At 47.4% G+C, this 16,969-nt stretch overlaps 1 protein-coding gene and 1 long non-coding RNA gene across 2 annotated transcripts in view; both read right to left on the bottom strand.

The window, feature by feature from the left end:
• Positions 1 to 16,969, bottom strand: part of RMI2 (RecQ mediated genome instability 2) — a 703,116-nt gene that overhangs the window by 427,025 nt on the left and 259,122 nt on the right. The window lies entirely within an intron of this gene.
• LOC142462956 (uncharacterized) lies at positions 14,252 to 16,298 on the bottom strand. Its single transcript, XR_012787300.1, has 3 exons — positions 16,159 to 16,298; positions 15,096 to 15,173; positions 14,252 to 14,559 (listed from the first exon to the last, which is right to left on the bottom strand). It is a non-coding gene; the product is annotated as an uncharacterized LOC142462956 (long non-coding RNA).

The following is a 16,969-nucleotide window of genomic DNA, read 5'->3' as shown; positions in this document are numbered from 1 at the left end:
AGGAAGTGGCTGAACATAGACTTTCTAGTAACTGTGCTTGCCACAGCACCTCTGTTTGGCCTGCCTTGGCCTTCTTGCCATTGCTCCTAGTTACTGGCAGACGCCACCACGCTGCTACGGGTAATCTTGAATCTTGACTCGCAGCTAGAGGGTGGCGCATGCCATACAGAGAGACATCAGAGAAACTAGGCATGGGTAGAGAATACGCAACAAGAGGGCGTGAAGTTGACTCGCAGCTGGAGGGCGGCGCACGCCGTCACGTGTACGCACCACGCGTGAGAATGTGTGATGCGACCGGGGGTGGCAGGGCTCCGTGGTACGAGTAGGGAACAGCGGGTGCGTGCATGCTCTATAAGGAGAGCGGGAACTGAGATGCGGCAGGTAAGGAGGGAGCACGCCGCAGGGGGCGTGTTCCCCGATTCCTTACACCTATAACATAATCACTCCCACAGCTGAGGCCAGTTGAAGGAGCATGTTTATGTATCATAAAGGAGGGGCCCTATTTCCCAATCGGAATTTAAACCGTGTGGGATACGAGTCTGCAAGGTGAAAATCCAATATAATGCTCATGAGACACCATTAACCCCCCCCACCTGCTCCTCACCTCCACAACGGCGACCGCATGGTGCTCATGAGACACCATTAACCCCCCCCACCCGCTCCTCACCTCCACAACAGCGCCTGTACTTCAATACACAAATGTCATAGATCATTGTAGCTGTTAAATGTTTGTAGGGATTGCAGGTAGTGTAGCCCTTTGCGCAGCTGAAGTTCATTTGTGGCCGGGTGCCACTTTTCACAGCTTTCTTCTCCCTAATCAAATTATTCCTTAAAGTTGTCTCCCGGGCAACGCCGGGTCTCTCAGCTAGTGTATCAGAAAGGAGGGGCCCTATATCCCAATCGGAATATAAACCGTGTGGGATACGAGTGTGCAAGGGGAAAATCCAATATAATTCTCTTTTATTAAGGATATTAGTCCATTACCTCCTCTAATTGGACACGGTACATGTTCTATACCCAAAAATGATAAATTATTCACATTGCCCAAAGTACAATTAGTGAAATGTTGAGACACTGGATGGTTGATATCTTTTTTAGTGATTAAACGTTAATGTTCAAGTATCCGAACTTTTAAACATCTGATAGTTCTTCCTATGTATTGTTTACCACAACCACATCTTAACAAATACACCACGAAGCTGGTGTCACAATTAATAAAGGAATTTATATGAAATTTTCTACCAGTTTTATTTGAAGAAAATTCAGAAGTACGCTCCATAAATTTGCATTTTTTTGCATTTAGAACAAGCATGACTGCCTTTTGGTAGATTTTTTAAAGGGTTTTTTTCTGTAAAAAACATACTTGTGGAAACATAGTTGCCAATAGTTTTTGCCTTTCTGAAGACAAATCTAGGCCCTTCATCATAAATTGAATGTAGGACTAGGTCCGCTGCTAGCACTCCCCAATGTTTCTTAACTGTGTTCTCAATATGAACAGCTTGATTTTTGTGTTGAACAATAAAGAATGGTGACTGAAAATGTATGTCTTGTCTCTGTTTAGTTCTGTCCAGGAGAACAGTTCTATCCATCTTCTGTTCTTCATTAAATGTTCTATCAAGGTCTTTCTTTGCGTATCCCCTGGCTTCAAAACGCTCCATCAAGTCATGGGATTGAATAAGAAAATCATCATTGTTGGTACATATTCTTTTCAATCTAATCGGTTGGCCTTTAGGAATTTCTCTGATGAGAGATTTGGGATGGCAGCTGTCAGCACGCAGAAATGTGTTGCGTGAATTTGTTTTACGATAAACCGTGGTGGTGATATTTTTGTGTAAAAATTTATTGATATGCACAAAAATATCACCACCACGGTTTATCGTATGTACAAATTAATCTGCCTGGGAAAAGATTGACACAAAATGGCCGTCGTGACAATCTCCTCACCAACTGTCATTTCAGCCTGCTATCATTGTGGCTCCGCCCCTTATTTACATGTAACCAATCAGGCAGTGGCTGTGAGTCAGTGTGTAGTTACGTGTATTACTCAGGCAGTGGCTGTGAGTCAGTGTGTAGTTACGTGTATTACTCAGGCAGTGTCTGTGAGTCAGTGTGTAGTTACATGTATTACTCAGGCAGTGTCTGTGAGTCAGTGTGTAGTTACATGTATTACTCAGGCAGTGTCTGTGAGTCGGTGTGTAGTTACATGTATTACTCAGGCAGTGTCTGTGAGTCAGTGGGTAGTTACATTCAATACTCAGGCAGTGTCTGTGAGTCGGTGTGTAGTTACGTGTATTACTCAGGCAGTGTCTGTGAGTCAGTGTGTAATTACATGTATTACTCAGGCAGTGTCTGTGAGTCTGTGTGTAGTTACATGTATTACTCAGGCAGTGTCTGTGAGTCAGTGTGTAGTTACATGTATTACTCAGGCAGTGTCTGTGAGTCAGTGGGTAGTTACATGTATTACTCAGGCAGTGTCTGTGAGTCAGTGGGTAGTTACATTCAATACTCAGGCAGTGTCTGTGAGTCGGTGTGTAGTTACATGTATTACTCAGGCAGTGTCTGTGAGTCTGTGTGTAGTTACATGTATTACTCAGGCAGTGTCTGTGAGTCAGTGCGTAGTTACATGTACTGTATTACTCAGGCAGTGTCTGTGAGTCAGTGTGTAGTTACGTGTATTACTCAGGCAGTGTCTGTGAGTCAGGGTGTAGTTACATGTATTACTCAGGCAGTGTCTGTGAGTCAGTGGGTAGTTACATGTATTACTCAGGCAGTGTCTGTGAGTCAGTGTGTAGTTACATGTATTACTCAGGCAGTGTCTGTGAGTCAGTGTGTAGTTACGTGTATTACTCAGGCAGTGTCTGTGAGTCAGTGTGTAGTTACATGTATTACTCAGACAGTGTCTGTGAGTCAGTGTGTAATTACATGTATTACTCAGGCATTGTCTGTGAGTCAGTGCGTAGTTACATGTACTGTATTACTCAAGCAGTGTCTGTGAGTCAGTGCGTAGTTACATGTACTGTATTACTCAGGCAGTGTCTGTGAGTCAGTGTGTAGTTACATGTATTACTCAGGCAGTGTCTGTGAGTCAGGGTGTAGTTACATGTATTACTCAGGCAGTGTCTGTGAGTCAGGGTGTAGTTACATGTATTACTCAGGCAGTGTCTGTGAGTCAGTGGGTAGTTACATGTATTACTCAGGCAGTGTCTGTGAGTCAGTGTGTAGTTACATGTATTACTCAGGCAGTGTCTGTGAGTCAGTGTGTAGTTACGTGTATTACTCAGGCAGTGTCTGTGAGTCAGTGTGTAGTTACATGTAATACTCAGGCAGTGTCTGTGAGTCAGTGTGTAGTTACATGTATTACTCAGGCAGTGTCTGTGAGTCAGTGTGTAGTTACATGTAATACTCAGGCAGTGTCTGTGAGTCAGTGTGTAGTTACGTGTATTACTCAGGCAGTGTCTGTGAGTCAGTTGGTAGTTACATGTATTACTCAGGCAGTGTCTGTGAGTCAGTGTGTAGTTACATGTATTACTCAGGCAGTGTCTGTGAGTCAGTGTGTAGTTACATGTATTACTCAGGCAGTGTCTGTGAGTCAGTGTGTAGTTACATGTATTACTCAGGCAGTGTCTGTGAGTCAGTGTGTAGTTACGTGTATTACTCAGGCAGTGTCTGTGAGTCAGTGTGTAGTTACGTGTATTACTCAGGCAGTGTCTGTGAGTCAGTGTGTAGTTACTGTACATGTAATACTCAGGCAGTGTCTGTGAGTCAGTGTGTAGTTACGTGTATTACTCAGGCAGTGTCTGTGAGTCAGTTGGTAGTTACATGTATTACTCAGGCAGTGTCTGTGAGTCAGTGTGTAGTTACATGTATTACTCAGGCAGTGTCTGTGAGTCAGTGTGTAGTTACATGTATTACTCAGGCAGTGTCTGTGAGTCAGTGTGTAGTTACATGTATTACTCAGGCAGTGTCTGTGAGTCAGTGTGTAGTTACATGTATTACTCAGGCAGTGTCTGTGAGTCAGTGTGTAGTTACGTGTATTACTCAGGCAGTGTCTGTGAGTCAGTGTGTAGTTACTGTACATGTATTACTCAGGCAGTGTCTGTGAGTCAGTGTGTAGTTGTGCTTATGTTTTTAGCAGGAGGATTAGTGCAGCTTCCTGCCTGAGAGGGTGAGGGGGGGAAGCAGCAGGGATTGCACACACACGCTGTGTTTCATCTCATTACAATATGCTCAGGCAGAGGCCCCAGGGTGTTAGGTGTGCAATGTGACTTCTAGCTGCCAGGATTGCAGCACAATGCGGCCATGACATGATCTATACAGGTGTAATGGGGGTTAAAATGTATGTGTGATCCATGGTATGTCTGCGCGCGCCCTTTCCCACCATGCCACCCCCACTGAATGACCGCCTGCGCACGCCCTTTTAATTCTTGCCTGCGCGCACCACCCCCTCTCACCACTCCCCAATAATGCCCGCCTGCGCGCCCTTTCCACACACCCCACCCCCCCTCTCACCCCTCCAAAATACCCATCTCTGTCCCCCGCCCGCCACCAGCCGCCTCTCCCTCTCTCCACCCCTCTGGAATAATTAAACATATGTATGTGTCCCCCATGCACACTCACCCACTTACCCTATTTCACCCACTTTCATAGCTCTCCCAGATCTACACCTATCACCCGCACAGCGGATAACCAATGTTACCCCTCAACGCCTGCCGCCACAACCCCCCCCCCTCACCTTTTACCCACTTTACCATCTGTACACCACCTTTCCTGCCTCTCCACTTGCCGCCTGTCACCCCCCCAACCTCAACGACCCACCTTTCACACACCCGTCTCAACCCCCCTCTTACCTATCCCTACAACCCACCTCTCACACACCTGCCTACCCCCCTCCTCTTACCTACCCCTACAACCCACCTCTCACCCACCCCCCTCCTCTTACCTACCCCTCCTTAGTTGCACATCTTCACTCACCCCATCCCACCTATCAGACTCCCCTCCCACCCCCCTCTAACACACACAACTCCCACCCCCTCTTAGCCACCCCTGCTCAATCAGACACTTACCCCCCGCCTCTCACACACCCTATAACTACCACCTTTCAACCACCCCCCTCCACGCCCTCTGACCTACAGCACCCTCCGTCTCTCTCCTATAACATCCCGGGCAACGCCGGGTATATCAGCTAGTAATATATATGAGGGTTGTAGTAATTCTATGTGAAACACAAAGCATTTGTGATTCAATAGTCATTTTTATTTAACTACTTTATTAAACTTTCTCAGCCTTTCTATTCATTGCATTTCCAGTTATTGTGTGGAATTCCAGGCATGGGAAGGTGGTGTTGATACTGTAGCTTGCTGTGATAGTCAGACCTTTTATTTCCCTGTGTATTGCAGGCTCAGACTGTGGGGACATTCACAGTACAGAAGTTCTTCAGAGGTGAATGCCTGGCATTCCTGGCAGGGAAGGATATACTGTACCAAAACCCCCAGCGCACTGATTAACAAAATGATTTCCTCTTTCTCAGCTGAATATTGTTGAGAATAATTGTATTATTGTCCAAGAAATATGTAATAGCATTTGTGCCAATTACAAATATTTATTTGAACCCATTTATTGATGGAAGGGCTAGTATAGCATTGCTGGACAAAGAGATAATCCTACTGTATAAATATATTAAATTCCTTGAACATTCATCATTTTTAAAAGGTTAACGTAGTGTTCAATTGGGCTTTAATCTCTGGGAGTTGGTATACTGTCACCAAACACACCGTCATACCTTGCAATGTCAATACTTTTGTAGCCCCGGTCTTATTTTGCCTCCAGAGACCCCCTCTGTAGCGTGCCGAGCGATCGCGGCTGCCGCCGGAGGCAGCGACGGACCCGCCGGCACAACGCAAAGGTGGGGGCCGGAGCAGGGAGTGCTCCGAGTCCCCGGAGTCTCTGCGGCGTACCCGGCTAGCGGGAGCCGCCATGACAGGTTGCGCGAGCGTGCGCATTGGTCGCGCAGGTGCAGTAAGGGCAGCGCACGCGGTCCCAATGCTAAAGAGGTCCTGAGTGGACTACAATTCCCAGCAGCCTCTGGGGATTGCCCTTTCACCCACATCACGTGCAGCCAGCCAGCAAATAGGGTTTTGCAGCTTCTCCTGTGGAGGAAGGCTACAATGTTGCGGGGACCACGTTTGGCAGTTGGAGCTGGGAGTAGGAAGGGGGAGGAAGGGTGTAGGGAGCAAGTGGCTCCTACACCAGGTAAGGTAGTTCCCCAGATCCCAGGCAGGCCCCAATCCCCACCAGGGTACGGGGTAGGTACTGAGGGACGGCCCCTAGGTTAGGGACCCTGCCCTTAGGTGTGAGCATGCAGTCTTGTCAGTGTCACGGCTGGTAGTGCTGTGAGCGCTGACAAGTAGGCACAGTGTGGGTGTGCAGTGCAGTGTAGCTGCAGGTACCGGTTGAGTGCAGTGCGGTTGCTGCAGGTTCCGTGTGAGTGCAGTGGGTTGCTGCAGCTTCAGTGTGTGTGCAGTGCGGTTGCTGCAGGTTCCGTGTGAGTGCAGTGGGTTGCTGCAGGTTCAGTGTGTGTGCAGTGCGTTTGCTGCAGGTTCAGTGGGTGTGCAGTGCGGTTGCTGCAGGTACCGAGTGAGTGCAGTGGGTTGCTGCAGGTGCAGTGCATTTGCTGCAGAGGTTAGGGAGAAGTTAGTCAGAGGGGAACCGGGAGGTGAAGAGAGAGGTAGTGTGGGTGCAGGGGGTCAGTGACCCACCTGCAAAAGACAGGCTACCCCGTAGGCCCCTAGGAGTGTTCCCTGAAGACACCAAAGGTTGCTGTGCTGCAGGGACGGCCTATAGTAGTGGCGAGCATCACCCTTACTGTGTAGACAGCTAGGGACAAAGAGACAAGCGTGCGGAGCAGGTTGCTGGTGAGTCGCCTGGGACCAGACGGCTGGACATTAAGACCAAGAGGCAGACCGTGATTCATCTGACCCTTTGCGAAGAGGTACCGGTCACCGCCATGACCAGAAGGTACTATAACATCAAGTGCACCAACACCGGTCAACAGGCGCTAATCCCGCCTTAGGCTAAACTCTTTAGGAACACTGAGCGAGTGGTTAAAGAACTGAGCCTATACCATTACTTTAACATACATGGACACGGTGTGTGGGGCACGCGGTGAGGGGACGGAGACGTTGCTCCTGATGAGTGGCCGAGCCACTAAGGTTACATGTTAAGGTTATACCGTTAGAGTATAAGTGTACATGTTGTGTTATTGCTACCGTGCATTATTATAGTAAAACCAGTTACAATCATATGGTGTTGTATGTTTCTTGCCCCGGGGAATCTCACATCACGGGGATCCTGGGTAAGTGGAGGCGCTGCGCTAAGTAAGTGTATGAGTTTTACCCCAGGCTCCCAGCTAGCGGAGGCTCAGATCTCCTGGAGCCGCAGGTGTTGTACAGTAACCAGTAGTTCCTTTGGGAGGGTTCAGAAAAAGGGCTACACTTTGTACAGAGCAACAAATAATACTTTATCTTTAAGCTTGTTTGTGCCTATGAGTTTGGGCAGATATAAACAAACCAAAGACTTACACGTGAAAATAGGTTCATTAGAGCCCATGTCAAAAATCAACTTTGTCTTAAAAAAGAAGTCTTGTCCTAATGGACTGATTTAAGTTACACAGCATTAAATTAAATACAAGCGTCAGTTCGCCAACGTTAGGCTACGGCCCCAGTCACTGCGTGCCCGTGCGCGTCGGAGCGCCTGGTGGCACGTGCACCAGTTTCAGCCGCGACCTGCTGTTTGCGCTTTCAGTGAAGAGCAGAAGATCCGCCAGGGAGAGTGGGGGGGGGGGGCGGAAATGGCGTCACGCAGCTGATTCGCCCACATTGGCTGAACCACCGTCGTGACGTTGCCACAGCTCGGCCGCCGCGCCAAAAGACTAAAATCTTGTCTTTTGGCAAAGGCGGTCACGAATCGCGCTTAATGCGTGCGCACACGCACGCCGACTGGGGCCTGCCCCATAGAGGGCTGCACTTTGTGTGCTTTGCTCACGCTGTCGCGGCCTCTGGTGGACGAAGCCTTAGTGGTATTTATCATTATTCAGTAATGGCTAATATATGCACACAGTATATATTCACACAGTATATATACACACATTATATATACACTCACACACATCTACACACAGTGTGTGTATATATATATATATATATATATATATATATATATATATATATATATATATATATATATATATATATATATATATATATATATATATATATATATATATATATATATATATATATATATATATATATATATATATATATATATATATATATATATATAGTGACCATTCGTCCCGGTTTTGCCGGGACAGTCCTGATTTTTTTCTGTGCTGTCCCGGAAATGTCCCGGGTTTTGCCCCTGGTGACTGGTCCCGTGCGCGGAGACGGCAGCATGAGGAGGATGCGGCGGTCGTGAGTATTAATTTTTTTCCCCAATAGCAGGATGCCGGGGGCGGGGCTTTAGAGTAGAAGCAGGGGATTGGTTGGAGGTCAGGATATGCCGGGGGCGGGGTTTAGTATCGGGGACGGGTGTGTGTGTGTGTGTGTGTGTGTGTTTGTGCGCGCGCACCAGAAGGAAGGCTCACAGCTGGCAACTGAAACTGCCGGCAGACTGGAAAAAAGCCTCACTACTTCTGGCTCCCTACAGTGGCACTACAGGTAAGCCCCATGTCGCCTGTGTGTGTGTCTGCCCCCTTCCCAGTCTGTGTGTGTATGACTGCCCCCCCTCCCAGTGTGTGTGTGACTGCCCCCCTCCCAGTCTGTGTACCGTATGTGTCTGCCCCCCTCCCAGTCTGTGCGTGTTTGACTGCCCCCCCTCCCAGTTTGTGTGTGTGACTGCCCCCCCTCCCAGTCTGTGCGTGTGTGACTGCCCCCCCTCCCAGTCTGTGTGTGGGTGACTGGCCCCCCTTCCAGTCTGTGTGTATGACTGCCCCCCCTCCCAGTCTGTGCGTGTGTGACTGCCCCCCTCCAGTCTGTGTTTGTGTGACTGCCCCCCCCTCCCAGTCTGTGTGTGTATGACTGCCCCCCCTTCCAGTCTGTGTGTGTATGACTGCCTCCCCTCCCAGTCTGTGCGTGTGTGACTGCCCTCTCCCAGTCTGTGTGTGTGTGTGTGTGTGACTGCCCCCCCCTCCCAGTCTGTGTGTGGGTGACTGCCCCCCTCCCAGTCTGTGTGTGTGTGACTGCCCCCCTCCCATTGTGTGTGTGACTGCCCCCCCTCCCAGTGTGTGTGTGTGACTCCCAGTGACAGAATGTATACAGACACCAACCCACTCACCCACGTGTCAGTCAGTCACCCACCCACCCACGTGTCAGTCAGTCACCCACCCATATGTCAGGCAGTCAGTCACCCACCCACCCACGTGTCAGGCAGTCTAGCCCAAGTGTCAGGCAGTCTCCCGCCCACCCACCCAAGTGTCAGGCAGTCTCCCGCCCACCCACCCAAGTGTCAGGCAGTCTCCCACCCACCCAAGTGTCAGGCAGTCTCTCACCCACCCACCCAAGTGTCAGGCAGTCTCTCACCCACCCACCCAAGTTTCAGGCAGTCTCCCATAACCCACCCACCCACGTGTCAGGCAGTCTCCCATTAAACCCACCCAAGTGTCAGGCAGTCTCCCATAAAAGGTGTCAGGCAGTCACCTATAACCCACCCACCCAAGTGTCAGGCAGTCTGCCTGTCTGTCTGTCTGTCTCTCTGTCTCTGTGTCTCTGTCTCTCTCTCCCTGTCTCTCTCTCTCTCTCCCTGTCTCTCTCGGTCTCTGTTCTCTCTCGGTCTCTGTTCTCTCTCGGTCTCTGTTCTCTCTGTTCTGTCTCATCTGTCATCTGTCTCTCATCTGTCATCTGTTTGTTCCTCTGTCTCTCTGTCTGTGTCTCTGTTCTGTCCTCCTGTCTCTCTGCTCAGTCCTCCTGTCTCTCTATTCTGTCCTCCTGTCTCTCTCTTCTGTCCTCCTGTCTCTCTCTGTTCTGTCCTCCTGTCTCTCTGTTCTGTCCTCCTGTCTCTCTGTTCTGTCCTCCTGTCTCTCTGTTCTGTCCTCCTGACTCTCTGTTCTGTCCTCCTGTCTCTCTGTAACTGTCTTTCTGTCACTGACTGTCTCTCTCTCACTGTCTCTCTCTCACTGTCTCTCTCACTGTCTCTCTCTGTCTCACTCACTCAGTCTGTCACCCACTCTCTCTGTCTTACCTTAACTGCCGTATACCTACACCAAAATAACCTATACTGCTTTCTTCCAGATCTGACTCAAGTTTCACACGGGAGACATCGGAAGACAGGTAGGGAACACCTCCCCTCCAGTATAGTACCTTGAGGGACTGCGGATCAGGTAAGATCCCAGGAGGGATTGCTGCTTTAGCAATTGTGAAGAGGGGGCATCCAGACACTGGTTAAGGGGTTCAGAAGCCATTCACATCTGGCTTTTTTTTTGTTGTTCGATTTAGTGAGGTCATCCGAGACACACACACACACACACACACACACACACACACACACACACACACACACACGTAACAAGGACTAATGATAGTAAAGTATAAGTGTAATACAATAAATAAACTGTTAATGTAAGAATTTTTTTTAAAAATAAATATTAATATAATTGTGTCCCCCGGTTTTTCATTTTCAAAATCTGGTCACCCTAAGAATAGATATGACACGGCCTTCTCCTGTCGGCACCTCTTAGTTTTATTTCCCCTTCTGTTATCAATATTCTGTATGTCCGGCTACAGGAAGGGTCAGGAGACAGGGAGGACAGAGGCAGGAGAAACCCATCTGGCTCCGGCCTTGCCTGTCCCTACAAATACAAACATACAACCCCTCACTGAATAACATAGCCCTAATCCCATGTAATAATCCTGGGTGTAAAAAAAATAATGGTTTTATGAATATTGTAATGGTTTATTAGAGACCTAGGAGGTGGCTAGTGGGGCTGTTATGTGTATTTTTGTTTATTCTGGGTAGCGGGGGTGGGTGAACGGGGTATTGGCCCCAAGGATGGGTGTTTAGGCCTGCCGGGTGGGGGGTAGCGGGAGGGGTTGACCCCTTCATTACCTTAGCGGTATTAACCGCTAAGTTAAAGAAGAGGTTAAGTCATCCCGCAACCCCCTGGCAAGGCCTAAACACCCACCCAGGGCCAAATACCACCTTCACCCACCCCCGCTGCCCGCAATAAGCCTGGCACGGGTATATAACCCCTTCATTGCCTTGGCGGTAATGAAGTTGCCTGTAAATGCACTTTTTATGCATCGGATTCATGCCGGGGGTCTCTGGTGCTGATATTAATGGATATCAGCTCTGGAACACATGCATTTTATTTTCATCGCAGCTTCACTCCACCTTCTTGCCAACTTTTGTGGCTGGACAATTTGGAGAAGAAACAGCAATTTTAAAGTGGCGATCAGCTGCAATAAGCTGATCAGGGCTTATAGAATTGAGCGTGTTTGAAAAACTGGCGATCAGTGCCGAAAAGTGGCTTATCACCGCGCGTCTGCCGATTTTATTTATTTATTTTCCGGAAAAAAAACCCGGTTATTTTTGCTGTAATCGCCAGCTTCTCTGGGCTTACTGAATCGCTGTAGGCGATTACTGCATGAGGGCCTTAGGGAGGATTTGTTCCTGTAAAGTACACCTAGTTTGGCATAGGATTTGGATGTCAGGGTATCAATGTGCAACCCAAATGTTAAATGGGAGTTGAACTATATGCCCAGATATTTCAAACCAGTAACAGGGGCTAGGATGGTATTAGAGCTGGTTTTTATCTGAAGCTCTGTCATTGGCAGCTTTAGCAATTTAGCTCTGGTCCCAAATACCATTGTTACAGTCTTGTCAGTGTTTAAAATCAGTTTGTTTTAAGAAATCCAGTTTCAAGTCTCAAAAAATCAGATTGAAGTATGTGTTCAAGGTCAGAGAGGCGAGGGCTGCGTGCATATAGGATAAGATCTAAGGCCTCTCACAATAACCCGTTAGGAATATTAATTCCTCATCTATCCGACATAAGTATAAAATATACTCTACCAAGACCCCTAATACAGAGTTACCCACCTTATACGGGAGCAGCTGCCAGACGAGTATAGTAAATGTATCTTATTTCTTTTACCACTGGAGGGCAGCGTGGAGTTGCAAGGAGTGGCGCCCGTAAAGACGACGTGCCAGTTAGACGGAAGGAGAAGCGCACACACTTTTATGTGAAACGGATATATTTGGGGAGGGATTTAGTAGTCTGAGTAACAAAATTAACCATTTAAATATGCACAGATTTAATCCCACTTTTGGAAATTAGGGATGTTGCCTAAAAGTTTGAGAATGCACAAAGTGCCACCCATGGGCTTTAATGAAGCAGCATTTGTGGGCTAAAGGGAACAGCATTCTGTATAAAGGTATTCCCCCCCCCCTCTGTATAAGGCTTCCCCCCCCCCTTTTCTACGGACAACGGCGGTTGTCCTTCTGCTCCCCCCCCCCCCGAAAAAACTGGATTGGAAAATGTTAGGCGTTATAGTACAATACCAATGCATGTTTAACTGAATGCCTAATAAAATTGTTTTGATAAAGGTATTTTGGACTCGATATAAATAATTGATGCCAAAAACTAATATTAAGTAAATTGAGAATGGAAAAATCTTCAACACAAACGTACAGTATGTGATATTCTGAGAGATCTTACAGATGTTATCAAATCCCACAATGAATATATAGAAAATGTCTGTATAGAACGAGTCAAACAAGAATATGCCAATAAATCGTTTAATTGGGAGATACAGGGGCCACAATTCAGGTCATTTAGTTGAAAGAATAGAAGCCGGTCAGCCAGTAGAGCAGGTCAGCCGGTCAGCCAGAAGAGCAGGTCAGCCGGTAGAGCAGGTCAGCCGGTCAGCTCTGAGATCAGCATTACTTATATCCCCTAAACGTTGTCCCCTGCATGTAATGCTGCAGAACAGCCTGCACTGCATATACTGTACATGAGATACTTAACCATTTCTTTTCGCTCGACTCTAATCTGAATGATTTGCTAATTGGTTTGTAATTAGAGAGATATTTGTAGCAGAATCCCATGTATGTTATTTTTACCTTTTTAGATACCGTTTTGTGTAATAGATATGAGATCAGAGGGGCTTCCTGTTTGCACTCGTGTTTTGGCAGAAGGATATTTGTGACCCTATAAATCTCCCTCACACCCGGCTTGGCAGCGTGACACTAGTGCAGCGTCCTGGGGAAGAATCACTGAGCTGTTAGCAATAGATACAACGGATAGAAAAGACACTACACATAGGTTTGATTAAAGAGAGTATTTTATTGAAATAATGAATCTCTTTGCTGGTAGGGGCCTGCAGCACATTGCAGAGCGATATAGTAACACGCAGAGCAGTGCATTGCAGGCCCCTCCGGCAGCAAAGGTGTGAAGACCAATGCAGGGTGTATAAAGATCTCACTGATAATTCATGCACAAAGGGCAGTTTGTTGCTGTGATCCAGAGGAAGGCGAAACATAACCCCTGCTGTGCAATGGGGGAAAAAAATTCCTTCCTGACCCCATTAAATGGCGATCGGATGGTCCCTGGATCACTGCGCAGTGAGATCAGATGGAGCAGCACAGATCAGCGTTGTTATACACAGGGGCACACTCAGTATATAGAGATGCGGGTGATGGGGCCCTTGTGCCCCTGTGTATAACTCACCTGCTCCCCCATCCCCCTGCATATCTATCCCATTCACCCTTTATCCTCCCGCATACCTCGCAGGGCCGGCCGGCCATTAGGCGGTCGCCTAGCGCGCAGAGCTCCTAGGGGCGCATTAATAATCATTATTATTTTTTCCTCTTATTATTTTATTTATTTATCTTTTTTTTAAAATTATTATTCTTTTTTTTTTATCCAGTATTTTGGCGCCCTTTTATTTTTATTTGGCGTCTTGCTGGGGTGCGGTCGCACCCCCTGCAGCCCCGATAGCTACGCCACTGTTTATTTTATTATTTTATTTATCTTATTATTTTTTATACAACTGGGGCACAAATTTTAAGTTTCGCCTCGGGCGCATGAAACCCGTGCTCCGGCCCTGCTCCTTGTTCTCTCTCACCCTCTCACGCCCAATATCCCAATCTCCCTCTAGTACCTGCCCCTCCTGCAGCCTTCCTGATCTTATCTGCCTCTCCTGAGGTCAAACCAACTTCTCAGGGCCCCTAGAATACCCCTGTATCTACGCCCTGTGTCCTCTGCTACCTGCTCCTGGCTTCTTCTCCGCCTAAAAAGGTGAAGCAGCAGATCTGTCCGCACCTCTCGTATTCTCCTACCTGCTCCCGGGGTCTTCTCCTCCGCCTAAAAAAGGTGAAGCAGCAGATCCGGCCACACCTGTCGTATGCTCCTTGGTCATCGTACACCACGTCTGCGTCATCGGCCGCCTTGTAGCCCACCTCATTGTTCCACTTGACGCCCGCTTTGTCGTATGCCTAGTCGTCCGCCTCGTAGCCCGCCTCGTCGTCTGGTGGCACAAAGGGCACCACCTTCGTGCGTGTCCTGATCTGCAGGAGACATGAAGTGTTTGTAACCAGGGACAGTGATACTCTGTATCGCAAGAGCTCCTGTGCCACTTATACCTCATCCCCAATACCACGTTATACCCCCCTCCACAGGGCAAATACCACGTTATACCGCCCTCCACAGGGCAAATACCCGTTATACCCACCTCCCCAGGCCCTGTACCCAGTTATACAACCCTCCCAAGGCCCAGTACCCTGTTATACGCCCCTCCCCAGGCCCTGTACTCGTTATACCCACCTCACCAGGCCCAGTACCCATTATATACCCCTCCCCAGAAGGTCATGTTTCTATTTATCAAAAATACATTGAGTTACCTCTGGTTTCCAGGCATGTCCTGGGGGAGTTATCACAGAGACACAGAAACGTCGCTGAGTTTGGGTTAGTAACTCCCTTAACCTCTCAGCAGTTGAATTCCCCATTAGGCGCTTAGCACGTTAAAAACAAGCGTTGCTATTTCTCTGCATGAAGTTGCAGGTAATTGGAAGAGTTACACAGTGACGGCTATTTCATCACTCACCTTCTTCCCCCGAAACGGTCTTTTCTGTCTTATTTCCGGCTTCACATCGGATATCCATATCCATTCTTGGCCTCTGATCTCTATGCAAGACAATGCTTTAAGACAGGGTTGCACAACCTTTTCCCCCTGCTCCCCCCTCCACCTTCCCCACCTTGTCTCCGACGTTCTGAATTAACGACGTCATGTGATATCACGTTGCTATGGCAATGCCACATCATGTGACGCCACGTTGCTGTCACCAGATGCCGCCGGAGACAAGGAAAGGGAACTTACAGAGGCCTTGCGCGCGATCTCTGGCATTTAATTTAAATGCTGTGGGGAAGAGTGAGGGGCCTCTGTAAGCGCCGAGCCCCTCCTCCCAATAAAATGTTGTGCCCCTCGATTTGCGCACCCCTGCTTTAAGAGATATTCTGGGACCCTCCAACTCCTCCATCGGACCCTTCCTCATATTGACTGACCTTGCAGTGCTCTGCACTGACTTGCACTGACCTGCTATGATGCCTCTCAAAATACCATGCTAACTCATTCTGAACATACATGTGTCCTTTCTACATGTTACTCAGCTTGTATGGGCCACAGACAGCTTTCCCGGGGTCCAGGACTAGTTTCCACCGGGGACACTCACCCATGGGTCGGCGAACTTGCGAGATCCCACCCCCCCCAACCTGTTTTCTCTTGCACTGCCATAGACAACAACATTTCGGCCTGCTGGTCTTTCTCAGGTAAAGTGGCTAAACCCACTAAATCCGGCAAAGAAAGGCCAGCAGCCGAAACATTGTAGTCTGTGGCACAATAAATTATCTTTTTTTATTCAAATCCGTGTGCCCTTTCCCATCAATCATATTGTATCCATTGGACGAAATGCCGGTCTTCCCTGAGACTAAGGGGCACCGGTAAAAGTATCACTACTTATTGTTTTTTTTTGGTGTGCAGAAAATCCCCATCATTTTTGCGTTCTCTTGCTCTGCCCCAATCTGACACACCACCTTGCTCTCTCACCCCCCTCTTAGACTCCCCCGTCACCCTTTCCTTCCTCAAAGGTTGTCCTTTAATCAGATCTTACCCAAATTGTCTCCATCTCCCTTGGAAATGTTCTGTCTTTAAGCTGTGCGGCTCCTCTTGATCCGAACTTTCTTAGCTGACCCCTTTAGGTTTCGGCTCCGAGGGTCTAAAAAATAAGCGACTCCGAAAAGATGTGAAATATGCGCACGGGTCCTAATGGGGCACTGAGTGGGAGACTTAAAAACTAGTAAATATAATCTACTGTGCTGACAAATATAATCTATTAACTAACAAATATAATTTATTAAACTAAGAAATATAACTTATTAAACTAAGAAATATAATTTATTAAACTAAGAAATATAATTTATTAAACTAAGAAATATAACTTATTAAACTAAGAAATATAACTCATTAAACTTAGAAATATAATCTATTAAACTAAATAAATATCTATTCAACTAAATAAATATAATCTATTTAAAAACAATACAATAAAAAGCTGGAGAAATGATACGTCAACCAAGCCACAGATGTGATGCCAATGAGCGTTGAACTCCTTGCAGATCCACCGTCAGCTGGTTGTGGCAGAAAGTGGTGACATACAGTAGAACAGAGTGGTTGAGCTGTAACCACGGCAGTCAGGTCAGAAATCAACACAATATTTTTTGAAATTTAGAATGAGAATGTTCTGTATGTCACATTCTGGGCTCAGACTCTGAGCCCTGTCACATGTTAGCAGCTTGTGATAATAGAAAGTATCCATATACTGGGATGTGATAAGAAACATGAAGGTCATTTTATACTGGGTCCCATAACCTGCTTTATATGAAGTATCATTTTACACTAATTAGTAGAGATGTTACATTTTG

Source organism: Ascaphus truei, chromosome 11 (genome assembly GCF_040206685.1).
Source record: "Ascaphus truei isolate aAscTru1 chromosome 11, aAscTru1.hap1, whole genome shotgun sequence".
Classification (NCBI taxonomy): Eukaryota; Metazoa; Chordata; class Amphibia; order Anura; family Ascaphidae; genus Ascaphus; species Ascaphus truei.
The sequence above is the reverse complement of the archived record's forward strand: the minus strand, read 5'-3'. Positions and strand labels throughout refer to the sequence as shown.